The sequence below is a fragment of the Alligator sinensis genome, unplaced genomic scaffold (assembly GCF_000455745.1).
Source record: "Alligator sinensis unplaced genomic scaffold, ASM45574v1 scaffold77_2, whole genome shotgun sequence".
NCBI classification, from domain to species: Eukaryota; Metazoa; Chordata; order Crocodylia; family Alligatoridae; genus Alligator; species Alligator sinensis.
The window spans coordinates 505,719-524,184 of NW_005842016.1; the positions used below are offsets into that span (position 1 = coordinate 505,719).

General features: G+C 47.7%; 1 long non-coding RNA gene across 2 annotated transcripts in view; it reads left to right on the forward strand.

Annotated features, from left to right (window-relative positions):
• LOC112550018 overlaps positions 1–18,466 on the forward strand; it is a 51,280-nt gene that overhangs the window by 2,690 nt on the left and 30,124 nt on the right. For both annotated transcript variants that reach the window (XR_003093682.1, XR_003093681.1), the window contains exon 2: positions 14,625–14,680. This is a non-coding gene — a long non-coding RNA (uncharacterized LOC112550018). The remainder of the gene's footprint in view (positions 1–14,624; positions 14,681–18,466) is intronic.

Consider the following 18,466-nt stretch of genomic DNA (forward strand, 5'->3'; position numbering starts at 1 on the left):
CAATGCACCCTGCAAAAGAAGCTGCAGAAAAGGCGGGAAACTCGTCCCTGCACCAGGGTTTTCCTCTGCAACAGGAAACTCTCCCATGCAATGAAGCTGCAACTTGGCGGGGATAATTCTGGTGCCGAAGCACACACAAAATCATGCCTTTGGGTCATGACAGGGGAGATCGGGATCAGCGGCCCCATGAACAGAACTGAGTGGGATACCATCTCCCAGATCTTGGCGGTCCTCAAGCCCTTCCTCGGGGCCACTGAGAGCCTCAGTACTGCTGATGCCCTCCTTAGCCTGGTGATCTCTGTAGTGAGGGAACTTCAGAGCCAAATGGAGAGCTTCCAGGGGATCAGTGTTCCTGGCTAGGGCAAGCCACTGTCACCAGACATGCAGGCACTAGTGAGGTGGCTGAAGGAGGGCATCAGGAAATGGCTTGATCCCTTGCGGTCCAGTACAGTCCATGTGCTGGCCACCATGTGTGACCCGAGGGGGAAGGGCACCGTATGCAGCAGCCAAACACTGAAGCACAGTGGCACTGGTAAAGAAAGTCAGGGAGGCAGAATTGTGGAGGCGGGGGGACATGGAACAGGAGGATCCTCTGTCTCATGCTAGCGTGCCATCCACTAGCCAGTCTTGTCCTCCACCACAGGTGCTGCCAATATGGGCTAAGGGCATGGCTTCTATGGTGGGGTCCAGAGCCACCAGACCCCAGCATCAGGCAGGGAGTTCTCATGCCTTGGTGGCTGCCTATCTTGCCAAGGACATGGAGCCACTGCTGTGTGATCCCTTGGCCTACTGGGCAAGCCACAGCCAGATGTGGCTGGATCTGGCCACAGTTGCCCTGGAACATTTGCTTGGATGTTGCTTTGGTGGAGCAGCTGGTGTTCCTGAAGGTGAACCTTCCACTGCTGGGGTTCCTGAAGTTCCAGGTGCAGACAGACTGAATGCCACCCTCCTCACTCCATCACATCTATTTCATAGATTTCATAGATATTAGGGCTGGAAGGGACCTCAAAGATCATCAAGTCCAGCCCCTTACCCAGGGGCAGGAAGTCAGCTAGGGTCAAAGTATCCCAGCTAGATAAGCATCCAAGCATTTCTTGAATGATTCCAGAGTAGGTGCCTGCACCACTTCTGGAGGGAGTCTATTCCAGGTCTTGGGGGCTCAGACCATAAAGAAATTTATTCTTATGTCCAGCCTAAAATGGTCTTGTAGAAGTTTATGACCATTGGTCCTTGTTTTACCTTGTGGCACTCTGGTGAACAGATGTTCTCCCAGGTCTTGATATACACCCCTTATGTACTTATAAGCAGCTACCAGGTCCCTGCTGAGCCTGCACTTTTCCAGACTGAAGAGTCCCATGGCTCTCAGCCTCTCTTCATAAGGCCTGTTCTCTTGCCCTCTGATCATGTGTGGGGCTCTCCTCTGGACTCTCAAGATTCTTGACATCCTTCTTGAATTGCAGAGCTCAGAATTGGATGCAGTACTCCAGCTGCAGCTTCACCAAGGCCAAGTACAGCAGGAGGATGACATCCTGAGATTTCCTTGAGAAGCATCTATGAATGCAAGCCAGGGTTTTGTTTGCTTTACCAGCTGTGGCATCGCATTGGTGGCTCATGTTCACCTTGTGGTCAATCATGACCCCCAAATCTCTTTCAGCAGTGGTGCTAGCAAGCATAGCACTGCCGAGCCTATAAGTATACTGCAGGGTGGTTTTCCTGAGGTGGAGTACCTTACATTTATCAGTATTGAACATCATCAGGTTTGTGTACACCCACTTACTAAGTTTATTCAAGTCAGCCTGTCCTCAGGTGTGGACGCTATGCCCCAAAGCTTAGTGTCATTGGTGAACTTTGCCAGTGCACTTCTGACACCAATGTCCACATTGTTGATAAAGATGTTAAAGAGAATTGGTCCAAGGACAGAGCATTGGGGGATGCCTCTGGTCTTGGAGCACCATAATGATTCACTGCCATTGATCACTACTCTCTGGGTCTGACCTTGGAGCCAATTTCACAGCCATTGCACGGTGGTGTAGCTGAGGCCGCAGTTGGCCAATTTTTCCATGAGGGGGTCATGGGACACCAGATCAAAGGTTTTTTTAAAGTCCAGATATATGGTGTCAATCTATTCTCCCTTGTCCAGGTGATATGTCACCTGGTCACTGAAGGAGATGAGATTGGTCAGGCAAGACCTACACGCGACAAACCCATGCTGGCTATCTCTCAGGATGTTGCCCTCAGCCAGCTTATCCAGAAGGGTCTCCTTGATAATTTTCTCAAGAATCTTACCGAGAATTGAAGTCAAGTTGATTGGTCTGTAATTCCCAGGATCTACTTTCCGCCCTTTCTTGAAGATGGGTACCACATTGTCATTCTTCCAGTCTTCAGGTACTTTACCTGAGTGCCACAAGTTTTTTAATATTTTGCCAGTGGTTGGGCTATGACACCTGCCAGCTTCTTGAGTACCCTAGGTTGTTATCTGTCAGGACCAGCTGAATTGAAGTTGTCCAGCCTCTCAAGGTGATCCTTTACCAGATTAACACTGATGCTGGGTATAAATACGCCCTCACCTTGGCTGTCCCACATCTTGCTAGGCAGGGCTGTCCCATTGGACTGATGAAAGACTGATGTGAAGTACCCATTAAGCAGGTTGGCCTTTTCCTGGGTGTCAGTTATCAGCTGTCCCATTTAGTTATGTTACCCTTGCTTTTTTTTCTGACTCCCTACATATCTGAACAAGGACTTTTTGTTATCCTTGATATGTGAAGCCAGATGGAGCTTGGTTGCAGCCTTGGCTTTCCTGATCCGCTCCCTGAAGGTACAGACCAGTGCTGAGTACTCCTCCTTGGTGGTAATTCGAGCCTTCCATCCTTTATAAGTCTCTCTTTTGAGTCATAGGAGGTCCTCAAGTTCCCTGCTGACCTTTGCTGAGCCCTTTTGCTACCCTTCCTCTGAGATGGGATGGCCATCCCTGTGCTGTCAGGATTTATCCCTTAAGGAGCAACCACTCCTTTTGGACTCCTCTTCCTCCCAAGTCGTGGTCCCTTAGGGCCTTGATAATGAGCCTCCTAAGTTTGTCAAAGTCAGCTTTCCTGAAGTCAAGGACTTCTGTATTCTTGACTGACTTGCCAGCTTTGTGATGGATAGCTCATGGTCACTATCTCCCAGCTTTCCATCGATTCTTAGGTCACTATGTCATCCCCTTTGGCTAGTACCAGGTCCAGCAATACTTTACCTCTTGTCAGCCCATAGACTTCTTGAGTCGGGTAGAGCTCATCCATGCACAGGAGGAAGCTTTGCGACCGATCAGATTTGGCCAAGTGCTCTTCCCATGAGATGTCCACATAGTTAAACACCCCTATGACAACCATGCACTGAGAGCATGCAACCTCAGCCAGTTCCCTGGTGAATTCCTGGTCCAGCTCTTGTTTCTGCTTAGGAGGTCTGTAGTAGACTCCTACCATGGTGTCCCCTGTGCCACGTTCACCACGTATTTTAACCCAAAAAGATTCCAGTCATCCTTCCTGGGTGCCAATGTCCATTTGGAGGGATGTGTAGATTCATGGATGTAGGGTCAGAAGGTACCTAAGTAGATCATCAAGTCCAACCCCCTGCCCTGGGCAGGAGAGAATACTGGGCTCAAATGACCCTAGCTAGGTAATTATCAAGCCTCCTCTTAAAGACCCCCCAATGTAGGAAACAGCCCCACTTCCGCTGAAAGTTGGTTCCAGATCCTAGCCGCCCTGACTGTGAAGTAGTGCCTTCTAATGTCCAGCCTGAACCTATTCTCTAACAACTTATGGCCATTATTCCTTGTTACTCCAAGAGGTGCTTGAGGGAACAGGGTCTCTCCCATTCCCCGCTGGTCCACCCTGGTAAGTTTAGAGACAGTCACCAGGTCCCCACTCAGCCTTCTCTTGTGGAGGCTGAACAGGTTCAGGTCCTGTAGCCTCTCCTCGTAGGGTCTGTCCTGCTGTCCCTGGATCATGTGAGTGGCCCTCCTCTGGACTCTCTCAATGTGTAGCTGTCCTTGACATAGAGAGCTACACCCCCACCCCTTTTATCTGCACGATCTCGCCTGTACAGGGTATAGCCATCTATACCTGTGGCTCAGTCATAGGTGGAGTCCCACCAGGTCTCCATTATCTCTATGAGATCCTAGTCATTCTTGTTTAGCAGGAGAACCATTTCCCCTGTTTATTCCCTAAGCTCCTGGCATTGGTGTACAGGCAGGTAAGTGCCCCATTGGGGGCCCCTGTCTTCACTACAGATCGTTCTGGGGCTAGGGTAGGGGTGGCTTCCCTTAAGTGCCTTAGCCTGCTGGCTAATTCAATGTATCAGAATTCCACTGTCTAATCTATATTGAGTCCATGAGTTTCTGTACCTAGGAGACTGATGAAGTCAAGTTCATAGGCCCGGCTGTGAAAAGTGGTTTGTAGTTTACCTCTCAGGATCAGACCTGAGAGACTGGAGGCAGAGTGTTTTTTTGGTGAGGAATGTGCCCCCACAGGTAGTTGGGTATTGTTGTCTTTGATAGATTCTGGTGTGCAGTTTGTGGGGGTACTGGAGATTATTGGCAGGTTTTGTGTTTTGAGCTGTAGGAAGTTGGCTTCAGTTCTGGTGATGAGGTTAGGTGCTTGTTTGAATGTACAAACCACTTTTCAGAGCTGGGCCTATGGACTGCACTTCATCAGCCTCCTAAGTACAGAAACTCATGGACTCAATATAGACAGTGGAATTCTGGCACACTGCAACCTGCTGGACATCTGACTCCCCATGTATGTCTGCACTTTTGCCTGCACTGCTATATCCCCTTTTCCTTCCCCTCCCCACACCAACCTGTCCCTCACCCCCCTGATGCCTTCATTTCCATTTTCACTGACTGGCTTTCTTGCCTGCATTGCATGCCAGGCCAGCCTCTCATTGTGTGCCAGGCTCAAAATGGCGAAACTGTTTTGATGGAACGGAATGGAACAGCTGTTTCAAATCGAAACAAAATTTGAAACAGAACACTGTTCCATCGAAACATCGAAACACTGGTTGAAACAGAACACTTCCATTTCACACAGCCCTACCAAACAGGGCTAGGGCAGGAGACTAAGTATTACTATGAGAAGGATGGGAGTGGGGGTCTAAATGCAAGCATTGGCCCCTGGCCACTGGAGACGCACAGTATGTCACTGGTATAACCACTGCAGATTAGGAACTCCTCCTAGAAAATAAGAAACTAAATGAAATCTGACCATGGCAGGGTCATGTCCATCCCTTGCACCTGCCCCTCCAAGTATTTCCTCTTACCTACAGAGCCAGAGCACTTCAAACATGCTGTTTAGCTTGGGTTTCTTTGTGCTATAGGTGATCGGTCAGTGTAACAGGGGCCTCTAATCCCAGTTACTGGAGAAACAGAAACTGACTGTAGAACTGTAAACCTGATAGCAGAGGCAGGCTCCTGTCACAACCCAGTGATTTTGGTGCCTCGGCACTATGGAATTTCTTGGCCACATGAGAGCTCCTTTGCACGGCAGAGTGTTCTGCTGCAATTGAGAACCTGCATGCAGGAGAGATTTCCCGCCAATTTGCAGTTTCCTTTGCAGGATGCATTTCTTCTTTGCAGCACAGAAATGCACAGTGCAAAGAGTTCCCGCTATTCGGATGTAAATTTGTGCCCCGCTATTGGCCAGTGCTAAATTATTCACACGTGGCGGCTAGTAATTGGTTCGCTGGCCGTTTAAAATTCCGCGCAACTTCCGCCCAAGTCGAAGAGCTTTGAGCACGCTGCAGAGTGCCTCTGAAGTTATCTGACTTGCGGCTGCCGATCGATAGACTGATCACCTATCGATCTTTCTTCCCGTCACCGAGCGCAACCCCGACGTACCCCTTTCCCCGCCGGCTTCGAATTGCGGATGGATTAACTGGCTTGGGCCCCGCCAGCTGGAACAACTCGTGTGCTTGTTCGGACGACCGGACCACCTGCGTCGTGATTGCAAGCGACATGAGTAAAGTTTTTTTGCAACCAATAAGTTGTGTCTGCCTCTCCATTCACCAGCCCGCCCTGACATACGAGCGTAACTCGAGTCGGCCCTGGCCGTCCGAGACAGCTCCAAAACAGTTAACCTGTTAATAAAGTGGAAAACCCCTGTAGCTAGTGGAGAGTTCCAGGTCAGTTACTGGAAAGGAGTGGAGCATAGGACCATATAAGCATAGGACCATATGAGCAGGGTGGAGTGAAGCATGGTTGGATACAGAAGTTGCTTTTTATGCCATTTAAAGTGTTTTATTACTGTGACTTAACGGAAATGCGTGGCTTTACAACACTTTAAAAATGGGCACAGTGCTTTAAATTAACCCTTGTTAAATGAGGTATTAAACTTGAAACACTGTATTTTAAAAAAATTAACAACCTACAGCTTTTTAAATAACTTCTGTATACTGGTCAAGGTTCTGACCAGTGGAGAAACCCCAGGAGGCTGTGAAACACCCCCTACTGCACACCCTATGGGCGCATCCAGATAAGCGCACACATGCCTCTTGCCGCAACTCAAATTCAGGTATAAAAAGAAAAAAACACGGGGAAAAAGTGGGGCATGGCACAGTGCCCTGGGGTAACCCAGGAGCCAGTCTTCCAGAGAGACACTCTGGTTTCTGGCCAGAGCATCTCTATGGTGCTTCTGCTGCCCCAGCACATGGGGCATACACCCCTAGCCTGCTGGGGCAAGCCGGAGGGTGGGGCAAGGCTACAGCATGAGCAGAACCCAGGCACTATCCCAGTTAAGATAGGGACCTGGGGTGGGGGGGTTGATGGATGTAGGTGGGTATGAGGAATGGCGGGGGGATGTGGGGGGTGTTGGGAGTAGTAGAGGGGTGGGGGGATGTGGGTGGGTTTGTGGATGGGGCTTGAGCTGGGGCTGCTACATGACTGCTGAATGGACCTGACCTGGCCCAGCCCAGCCCGGCCTGCTAATACACAGCTTTGGACAGAACCAGGAAAGCCATGTGCTACGCGACTGGGCTGGGCTGTGCTGGGTCTGTTCAGCATGTACAGTGCCCACATCACAGCGCCATGCCACTGCTGTGCTGGTGCTGCAGTGGAGGGTGGGGGGGCAGGCATGTGGTGGCCCCTACTCAAGCCCCTCCACAAAGCGCATAGCAGGACCTGACCTGGCTCAGCCAGGTGCAACCCTCTAGCACACCTTTGCACAGAACCAGGAGGCACGGCTCTGGGATGTGTGGCTCCTGTGCAAGGTGTGCTAGCTGTGTAGACCAGGTCAGGTTGCATTGGGCTGGCTGGGCATGTTTTCCATGAGGCTCAGGTAGCAATACACCATGGCCCATTATAGCCACAGTGCCATGGCCATGCATTGCCATCTGAGCCACGCTTCCTGGTCCTGTGCAAAGGTGTGCTAGTGGGCCAGGCTAGGTTGGGTCTCTCCATGCATTTTATCCCCCCACACACCATGGGTCCGGCAGCACTGCCAATGGCATGACCCAGCTGGCTGCTAGCACTGGATGTATGTAATGTTGGGGCCCATGGAGGCAGGACCTAGTCCTGCATGACACCGAGTCCCTGCAAGTGGCACAGGGCCCTGGGTAACAGCTTGAGCAGTCTGGGGCTGCCTGAAGGCACACGGCCCTGCGCTGCGCTGCACCAAGATGGGCCAGACCCGCAACAAGCGGCACAGGCGGCAACAGGTCTAAGGCAGCCAGGGCCGTGCTGTGCCGCTTGGAGGCTCTGGCCACAGCAGGCCCTGAGTGCCTGATGGCCAGTGCTGCTGCCGGGGTGAGCTGTGGGCCCTGTGGGGGGGAGGCTGTGTACCCTGTGCAAGGAGCTGTGGCCTTGTGGGGGGGGACTATGGCCCTGCAGGGGGGCTGTGGCTCTGTGGGGGGAGCTGTGGCCCTATGTGGGGGGAGTTGTCGGCCCGGGGGGAGCAGTCCATGAGCAAAGGGGGTAGGGGCCTGGGTTTTTCATACCACCCCCCCCCCCCCCCCCAAGTAAATGCCAAAACATATAGATATTTAGAATTTATTTTATTATGATGATAGAGGCACTGGTAGGTTTCCAAATTGCTTTAAACTTGTAAATATGTCAATAAAACATTTCCCAACTGATCCCTTTCTATATAGTGGCATTTCATTTTAATAGCAGAACACTATTTTGGGTATTTGAATGAGCGTATTTGGGTTTCTTGTCAGAGAATTTGCAATTTTTAAACAGGGAACACCAGGATCTCTGCTAGTGAGACAAGTGGCAAGACCCAGGAAAAGGAGCCTGTCCAGGGCCAGCACTGGGGACCCAGTTGTAGGGCAGATGAGGTGGCTGATCTCTTGGACCTGCAGCCTGATGGTCCAAATGGCCAATGGGGGCAGATGCTGTTGCAAGTTACAGGTAGACAGCAGCCCCCACCGCCAGACTGCTGCGGTGGGTAGAGGATGCAGGGGACACTCTAGGTTAGGGCTGCATCAGCAGTCCAGCTGGCACAAGGGGCTTGTGTCCCCAGATACCAACTAGCTGGACCTCAGAAGCTCCCTCACCAGGGCAGGTTTTTATACTGCTAGGGCCAGCTCAGGGCAGATTTTTATACAGCTGGGGCCAGAACAGGTGCTGGTCCCAGGCTCTAGCTCCCCCTGGCTGCAGATCTGAGAGGAGCTGGGCAGGGTCTTTTTGCCCCAGTTGGCACACCTTGCCTCGCACCAAAGTGCATATACTGAGGCAAAAGTCTTTGGCACAAATTTGTATATGAGTTGCTGCAAGTGCACATGCCTGCATGTGTGGAAATGTCCTGTGTGTCTATGGGGAGCATATTACTTGGTCCATTGTGGGCTACTGAACCACTCCCTTCTCTCCTTTACCAGGCATCCTGCCTACCTACTGCCCCACTTCCAGTGGGCCAGCCTGGCTATCATGCTCATCTCTTTCTGGCTACTTTACTGACACCCCACAGATCCACAGTCCCCCTTTCCAAAACTCACCTGAGCACCCAATCCTTTGCTGTTTGTGGCCAGAGAGATACCAAACTGACCCTACAGTCAGCCAGTCCTACCTCTGTTATCTGTTACTCCCAACTCTTCTCTCTTTTCCCAGAATAACACAGGATAAATGTAGCTGGCCAAAAATATTGTATTCAAAATGTTTGTTTTTCTATAGAAATTGAATTTTTTACTAAATTAAAATGTTCACTGGAATGTTCATTTTCTGCTTAAAAAAATCCAGTTTCCCAATGAGAAGCCAAAGCAAGCAAGCAAGAAATTAGAAAGTATTGCCATAGTTTCTCATGGGAGTTCTATCTAGTCCACAAAGTGAACCCTACACCTGTGCTACTCTGTGGTTTGAGTTCACTAATTGGACTACATTTCCCTTGGCTCTTCACAGCCAGAATCTCCCACAATGCACTGAAGTGGCTCCGCAGGGTTGGGTTAATAACACATCATGAAAAATGTAGTCCAATCAGAAAGTACATTCCATTGCAGCAATGGGAACATGAGTCACCAGAACTCCCGCTCCTCAGAAGCACCATAGTGGCATTTCTAAATCAAACAAATTGCGTTTGTTTGCTAGAAGCTTTTTAATTTTTTTTCCTTCTAGTAAAAGACAACCTTTTTCATATTGGAAAAAAAAAAAACCCAACCATTCCTAACTACAGTGCCTGGATTTTGCAATATATTTAGTGAACCTAGCTACAACTGTTTGGTCCAGGCCAACATTTATGCCAGTGATTCTCAACCAAGGTTTCAGGGCACCCAGAGGCAGGGGCGACACATAGGGGTTGCACGCGGGTGCACATGCACCCCCTGAGCATGGTGGTGTACTCCCTATAAAAAGGCACTGTGCCTGTGGGCAGTTGCCACTTGCCACTTCCCCCTGCTCAGCTGCAGACGCCTCCAGCAGCATCTGCAGATGGTCACTCACCCCTGGTCAGCGCTTGCCACCCCCTCCCACCACCAACAGCACTAGCAGCATCTGTGGGAGCTCCTGCTTACCGCCGCTATACTCCTGCCACCGATGCCGCCCTCCCCCCACAAGCATGCCCCCTCAGCCGCTGGGGGCACATATCGTTCATGCCCAGAGGCACAATAGAGTGACCTAGGGTGCTGCAGGGGGTTATTCAATGTTAGCTTGGTTAGGTGTACAAACATGGTTCACAAGATAAGCCCAGAGATTTCAAACAGGGATCCACAGTGTTACAAACATTCTGTCCTGTTGTGGTCTTTGAGAGTTCTTTTCAACAGAAAAATTGCTCTATTATATTTTTGTAGTAAAAATGAAGGAAAACCAAGATCTGGCATTTTCTGAGGGATGTGTTAAGTGTAAAAGGTTGAGAATCACTGATTTTAGGACATCCTCTGGGGTGACATTAGTTGCCCCAGAGTATGTGTAGTTAAATGCAGGAGCTAGAAAAGAACTGAGGGCGTGTCTACATGTTCATTAATACACTTTAGGTAATGTGCATTAAATCTAGTACCTCCACTGTGAAGTTCTAGAAAGAAGTGCATTAGCCAATTTAAATGCACATTAGTGACAGGGCATGTGTTTTTGTGATGCTTTAATGCACATTAAAATAGGCTAATTCACATTAAAGCACAGGTATAGATGCACCATAGGTCTGCTTTTGCTCAGCAGCCTCCTAAAGAATATGGTTTATCTATACTATTACGCACACTGCGTGCTGTCTCCGTTAGTAAGTATGAAGTCTCACTGCGATAGATGAAATTGTTGAGAGAGGGCCCGTATGTACTTGGGATCAGAAGCAGAAGCAATGGAAGCCCCGTGTTCGCCAACTGGAAGTTATTGGCTGTGTCCATAGTGTTCATCCCCCAGCATGCAAGCTTTTTTACCTGTGTTTGTTGCTACATCATACTCATTCAAAAGGAAAAATGAGTTTTGCAGAGCTGAAAAATGTACATGGGATTCAGCACAGCACGTACCAAGAGGCTTGCCAAGCACTGGGAATTCTACAGGATGACAATGAAAGGGATGGTGTTTTATCAGGCGCTGCACTTACACACATGCGCAGTCAGATAAGGGAGCTGTATGTCACAATGCTCCTCTTTTCAACACATCAACCCCAGCAAGACTCCTTGAACGTCACATTGATGTGATGGTTGATGACTTTGAGCTGTGTACAAAACCAGCTTCACTGTCTAGGGTTGTTCTTCATGCTATGGTTGTTTTTGATATTGAGAAAAGTTTAAGCAACCACGGCAAAAACTTGAAGGACTATCACCTCCCATCGATAGGCCGTGATCTCAGACAGCAAGCTTGCTCGTTCTTGGAAGACATCCCCACTCAACGGCTATCAAATGCATTAGTAGAGGAGCTGTACTATAACTGGCAGGAGCAACACCAAATTGCTCAAGATTCACTGCCATGTATGCTTCCAGCTCAGCAACAAACGGTGGATGCAATCTTGAAAGCAGTGGAGAATCAAGAGCCACTTTGTGCATTTGTTGATGCACCTGGTGGTACAGGAAAACCATTCTGCTTCAACATGATTCTTTCAGCAGTGCACGGGGCAGGGAACATTGCATTGACTGTGGCATCCAGCGGAATTGCTGCTACCATGCTTACGGGAGGCAGGACTGTGCACTCAAGGTTCCAGGTACCTCTGAATGTGTTGAAAACCAGCACCTGCAGTATATCAGCACAGCCTGACCTTGCTGAGCTGATTCGAGAAGCAGCTATCATCATCTGGGATGAAGCACCAATGGCTCATCAGTACATGCTAGAGGCTGTAGAACGGACACTGCAAGATTTACTGCAGAGCAATTTACATTTTGGTGGCAAAGTGATAGTGCTTGGGGGTGCTTTTTGGCATATCCTGCCTGTTGTGAAAAATGCTTCATGGCCACAAATAGTAGAGGCATGCTTGACGTGATCAGAGTTGTGGAACCACTTCCAACTTCATGAGAACATGTGAATACGTAAGGGAGGTTTTGATGTACAAAGTGCAAAGTACTTGGATTTTGGATCTGGAAAATGGTCAAGTTCCAAATACTGACGAAATCATTACCCTGCCTCCTGGGAGCTGCATGCCTCTGGATCTCTCAGCAATGATAGAATGGACATTTCCAAATCTATTGCATAATTATAAAAATCCAGGATGGACATCTGAAAGAGGTATTTTGGTGTCACATTACTCCACTATACAGGAGATCAACAATGCTATTGTGGCAAAATTCCGAGGCCAAGAATGGATTCATACAAGTGCAGGTGCTCTTTTACAGGATGAAAGTGTTATGGCTGTGCCAATTGAGTACTTGAATTCCATGGAGGTGTTAGATTTGCCTCCACATCAGCTCCACCTTAAGCCTGGGATGCTCATCATGCTTCTGCAAAACCTTGCCCCTAAGGATGGTCTGTGCAATGAAACACGGCTATTGGTGCAATCTGTCATCAACAGCAGACTACATGAGGCACATTTTTTTTGGATCAGAAAGAACAGTACTAATTCCTTAGATAGCACTGAAGTTGTCTGACAACATTTCCATTGACATGGACATGTCAACAGTTCCCTGTGCAGGTGGCATTCAGCATGACCATCAATAAAGTCCAGGGGCAAACATTAAAAAGAGTAGGAGCATTCCTTCGGGATCCTGTCTTCACCCATGGACAACTATATGTGGCTGTTTCCAGAATCTCCCACCCAAAACGCATCTGATTTGCAGTGACTGCTGACTTGAGTAACAAAACAAGGAATATTGTGCATATGGAAGTTGTAAAGCTCTTACAGTAAGAAAGTGTGATATGTTTCAGGATTCTGTGTATGCGGAAGTGTTGTGAAGCTGTTGAAGTGCAATAAAATGTGATCTCAAGCAAAAATTGGCTCATTGGATTTTCATGCAAGCAACACTGCACGGGGGATCTAGTATTTTATTATTCCTGAGTCCTGTCTCTGAACTACCACCAGACTCCTTGTATAAAATGTGAGGGTGCAAAGCACTTCAGTATGTTGCTCTTCTAGGAATAATTACAGATGCAGAGGAACTCCATTAGAAATAACAGCCTCCTAAGTTTCCACAGGTTTCAGCACCTCCAACACTTAAAGGCACAGTTCATCATGTATTTGCTTTCATATCGGAGAATGCTAATTGCTCACACTATTGCCCATTCATAAGTGCTCAGCTTTGTGGGAAATAAGAAAACCTTTCACATGTAGTGTTAATTCCTTTGATGATAAAGTTCTGGATCTGCTATATCAGCTCATAAACTTCCCTGTGCCAGGAAGCCTTTATTTAGCATCAAAATTTATCACTGCTAAGCATATAAATAATACATTAGCCACTCTGAGCAGTGATAAAATTAGCAGTGTAAACAGAGAAAGTAAATGACCTTAGTGGAGAACCATTGTTGATTCTGACCCAACACCTACCAGGATGATTAGTCACAGCAGATCAGCACGGTGCAAAAGGGGCCCATGGGGCTTGTTTAGAAATCAGAGACTCTTACTGTTTATTTTATGGAACAGATTTAATTCCCACTGTGAGTTTCTCTATAAGCACCAGGTCATGCCCTCATCTCCATTTCTCTGGACTCCAGAAATCTCAGGAGTAAAACAGTTAGACAACTGAAAGAGAATGTGCAAATAACTCCTGGAAGCTAAACTGATTCCACTTCCAAACTGAACATAGAGGAAAGCCCTTGGCTTTTGTGAGTGTCCAAGGTGAATGTGGGACAGACAGTAGTCACTGGAACAAGAGAATGTGATTCTGTATTGGACTAAAGCACTTGGATTTCCTCTGTATCATTTGAACCCTAGGAAATATCGAGCCTCAGGAGGAGGGTATGAGTTCTCCTTCACTGCTTGTACATGTCTGATTAGTGAGGCATTCACATGAGTGTCCTCGCCACAGGGTCTAAGAACCTGCCACACCTTCTCTGGAAAAATTCTCAGTGAAATCTTAGTTATACGTGGTGTTTGCAATTCATGCCTGTAGAAAGAGCCGGTCCAAGCACTGACTGAAATAGGTTTCAAGACAGATCAGTTGTGTATTAGTTCTGTTCTTGCTCAATGCTTAGAGGTTGTGAGATCTATATGATCTGCCCCTGAATATTCTATACCATATTACAAACATTAGGGCTGCACAAGTAAGCACTCAAAGATCAGGATTCACACATAACCCTAACTCTGACCTGTGTGTTCACATTGTGATGCTAATCACATAACATCTCTCAAATAATATAACATAGGAGTATGCCATTCGCCCCTCCTCCAAATTTAGGATTTACATGGAGTGCGGGGGGGGTGGGGATGAAATTCTATCCCCATTGAAGTCACAGGGAGTTTTTCATTAATTTCTGTTACACTAGAATTTCAGCCTTGTTTAGTCAAAGCACTGGGTACTGCTCTACCGTGCGTCCAAGATAAGCCTGCATATAAATAAAAGACCCCAAAATTGTGATTTGAGGGTGAAAAGACTTTTGTTCTCAACAGAGTGAACATTTAAACTTTCACACAGATTCTTCATGTTGGACAGGCTGTTCAAAGTTGAGCTGCCAAATACCAAAACATAGAAAAATTTATAAGCATCTGTGTCCCTCTCTGTGCATGACTGTGTGACTAGATGAGTGGTGCTTTCTTATTATTTCAGACCCACTCATTTGTTAACTTTTCATTGTTTAAATTATTTTTCAGTCATCACCTTTGAGGATGGACAACCTTCGGCTTCAAATGACTCAAAATACCTACAGGTATGCTGAATGACATGTTAGGTGTTTATTTCTGAGTCAATGGACTTTCTAAGAATGCACTTTTATTACTGGAACGGAAAGGTTTTTAATTATATAAAGGTTACCTCTCCAAAAAGCTGCTTAGGAATTATTAATTTATATTACTGAGTTTAATCAACCTGCTAATTCAAATAATTTGATATGTTATCAGAGATGGTGCAGATTTTAACTAGGTAACTGACAAATAGAATCATAGAACCTACTGTTGCAGTAGATTTTCCATTAGTGGTAATCTGTAAATCACAAAGGGATGCTTTTGAAAAAGATATGCTTTCATTCAAAGCAGAACTAACTCAAAGCAGTCCCATGGCCTGTATGGGTGCCTATACATGAACAGAGGGGCTGCTCCAATATGCTGTAAGATTAATTGAGTCTGCTGGAGCATGGTAATTATCACACTCCAACAGACTCAAGCATCACATGTATCAACGTCCCCACACTGAAAAATGGTGGTGGGGATGCTTTAACTAAAGCTTATTCAGATGGGTAGGCAGGATGGGAGTGCTATGGAGAGGTATGGCAGAATTTTGGGCAAATCCCTCTTTCAATATAGAGTTAGCCCAGGCTCAAAGTTCTTAACTATATACAATTTATTGAGTTGCAAACATTTATATATAAAACTCTGTAAAATAGATACAGGTACAGGTATAGATACAAATCTACATATAAAGAGCTGTTAGCAAAAGGAAGTCTGCCCCAGGGAGGGCACTCAGGTAAGTACCCATGCCTCAGAGCCCAGAAGTGGGGTGGATCCTGGGACTGTCAATCCAGCAAGTTTATACCACAAGTGGGTTACCTAATAAAGCCATCCTTACGGAGCCCATTATACAGAATTAATACAACCAACTATTTATAACACCAACAATAGCAATAGATACCAAATGGGAAGCATAACTGTACCAGATATTAGATGCACCCTATCTGAGTTCCAACAACTTTGTCCCTCAAATGGGATAGGGTCTTCTCCTCCTAGACCTCCTGGATGTTCCACAGAACCCTCCCTAGTGTATATTTGAGGTATCCTCCCCTCCTACCCTGGAGCGTGGAGGAGGTATGGCGCCTTTCCCCTGCCCACTCCTCCCAGGGTCCCTTGCCCGGGGGCACCTCCCCTGTGGGACCCGGGTTCCTGGTAACTCATGGTCCTTCCACTGGGGGCTGTTGATCTGGCCTCTGGGTCCCTGCACCATCTCAGACCTCCTGGAGCCATCGGCTTTGAGTTAGAGGTCTTTCCCTCTGGGCCCTCTGCCCTGCGCTGGGCACCCAGAGAGCTCTTATGGGAGCCGAGCCCTCAGTGGCTCTGGTTCCTGAGCCTCATGCTGAGGGTCTTTCCCCTTCCCGGGCCCTGCTCTGGGCACCTGGGCTCTTTTAGTTTAATGCTGAGCCACACTGTGGGGCTCCGATTACCTGGCCTAGAGCCAGGGCTAACTTGAACAGCTTTGAGCTGCTCTCAGGGTCGACTCTCTGTGCACTGACTTGCGCACTGTGTGGGGCCCGAGCAGCTTCAAGCTGCTTTTAGGGTCAGCTGTCTGTGTGCTGATCTATGCATCGCCCCACGCAGCCACTTGCTGGGTTTGCAGGCTCAAGCCACTTCGAGCAGCTCCCAGAGCCTGAGCACCGTGTCCCGATCCGCGCACCATTGAGGCTTAGGCAGGGTCCCAATGACAGTCTTCTCCAGAGCTCCTCTCTCCTCGCCATTCCTTGCCACATCTGCCCAGTTGGCTGGGCTTTTATTTACACTGGAGATCCTGCCCCAAAGTCCACCAGACCTGTAAAGCACATTCTTCAATCAGGTCCAGGGGCTTCTCATCTCCCTTCCTCCCCACCCCCCCGCAAGCAGGGGTGGGGCAAGCTGCTCCCAACACTATTTCCCATTCATAAGTGCTCAGCTTTGTGGGAAATAAGAAAACCTTTCACATGTAGTGTTAATTACTTTAATGATAAAGTTCTGGATCTGCCATGTCAGCTCTTAAACTACACTGTGCCAACATGTAGGCTGAATCTTCCTTCCTCACACATAACAGCTATTCTATATGCTCACTATTTCTCACTTCCAGAGGCTTATAGCTTGGTCACATAACACTTGTTTCTCCCCAGAACGGCACCAAGGGGGACACTTAGGATGCTGCATGCTTCCTGACTCTATGACCTTAGAATTTGCCACAGAACTCACCCTGGCCCAAAACTGCACCACAAACCAATTTTTATTTCAAATAATATTTCCAGGCTTTTATAGTGGCAATGTGCATGCTACAAATAGGAATTAAATATAACTGATGTAGTGACAACTGTTTGAGTCAGCCTGAATCATCGGGATGATGACTGAAATCTAATGACACAAACAAGCATCCTAGCAAAGGTGCTCATAACACAGACTTGCCCTGCTCCTGATGCACAGTGCTAGTTCTTCTCCCTTCTGTCTCCTCCCCATGGCTTTTGCTTCTAAGTTTCCTTTCCCCATTCCTCATGTTATAGCTGACTTTTTGCTGCCTCCAAGCCTGTGGGCTATCTATCACCCACTGGCTGTTAGGATTATCTTTAGAAAGGAGCTTCCCCTGCCACAATGCTTTTCCCTTTTGTAGACACTGATTTTCTATTGCTGGTCCCAGTTTTTTCTTCTGCCACCTCTACTGGGGAACAAGCCATCATGTCACGCAGAACAATAATTTGTCATCACTAGAAAATTTCTAGGGCCTAGACAGACCTTCCCAGAGGCTCCCCACTCCAACATGCAGCTCAGCTTATTTGTATAAGGATTGGCCTGACATCGGCCACTTGCCTTAATTCTCCTATAGCTGCCTGGAAAGTATAGTCGGTGAAGATTGGTGGCTTAATTACAAGCACATGCTGGCCAAAACCTACACACAGCCTGATGATTAGAGTTGTCTCAGGAAATGTAAGCAAACTCTGACGCGTGTATATGCCACGTTAGTTTTCCTGTTTTGCTGCTGATTGGCATGTTTAATCCAAACTAAACAATACCTAGTCTGTAGAATCCAGAGTGCTTTCCCAGTTGCAACTGCCAGGTGCTGGCAAGCATAATAGATAAGCAGGTTGCAATGTTCTAACACAGCCTGACATGATCTGCAGCAGTCTTGTGGGGAAATCAAACTATTTTCCCTCTGTGCTTCTCTATTTCCTGTTCACTTTGTGTTGTCATGCCTATCATGGAGACTCTGAACGGGCAAGGATAAGAGCTAGACCCTGAAGTTCTTGGCTACAGTCTGGAAATCCTTGTCCATAACATGCTCGACCAGGGCTCTCAATTTAGAGTTCTCTTGAATGTCTATTCTACATTTGATCTTCTTTTGAAGACTTAAAAGATGGGCCAAATATTGTTGCCAGGGCAGAAGTCGGTTTAAATTTGTCTTTCTTCAGCTTTTCACCTGTCTCTTCAACAGTCACCAGGCCCATGAAGCCTTGCCATTTTTGAGAGAAGGGAGCAGTGTCTACAGGAGGTGTCATATTTGTTGGTATGGTGAGCTGTAGCTCAGCTCAGTATAATGTAACTAAATGGGGCAAGGCATAGGCAGATTAATGGACAGGCCAGCTGGGCCCAGGCCCAAGGGCCACTACCGATTCAGGGTCCCCAGGATCCTCATCAGCAGGGAAGTGAGAGCCACAGTTTTAAACGTGGTGCTGTTTTTTGTCTCCCAGCAGAGACACAAAAATGGCTCCAGTTTAAAACTGAAGCTTTTGCATTTGCTTCCCTGAGAGCTGGAAGCAAGACCCCTCTACCAATGGGGCGGG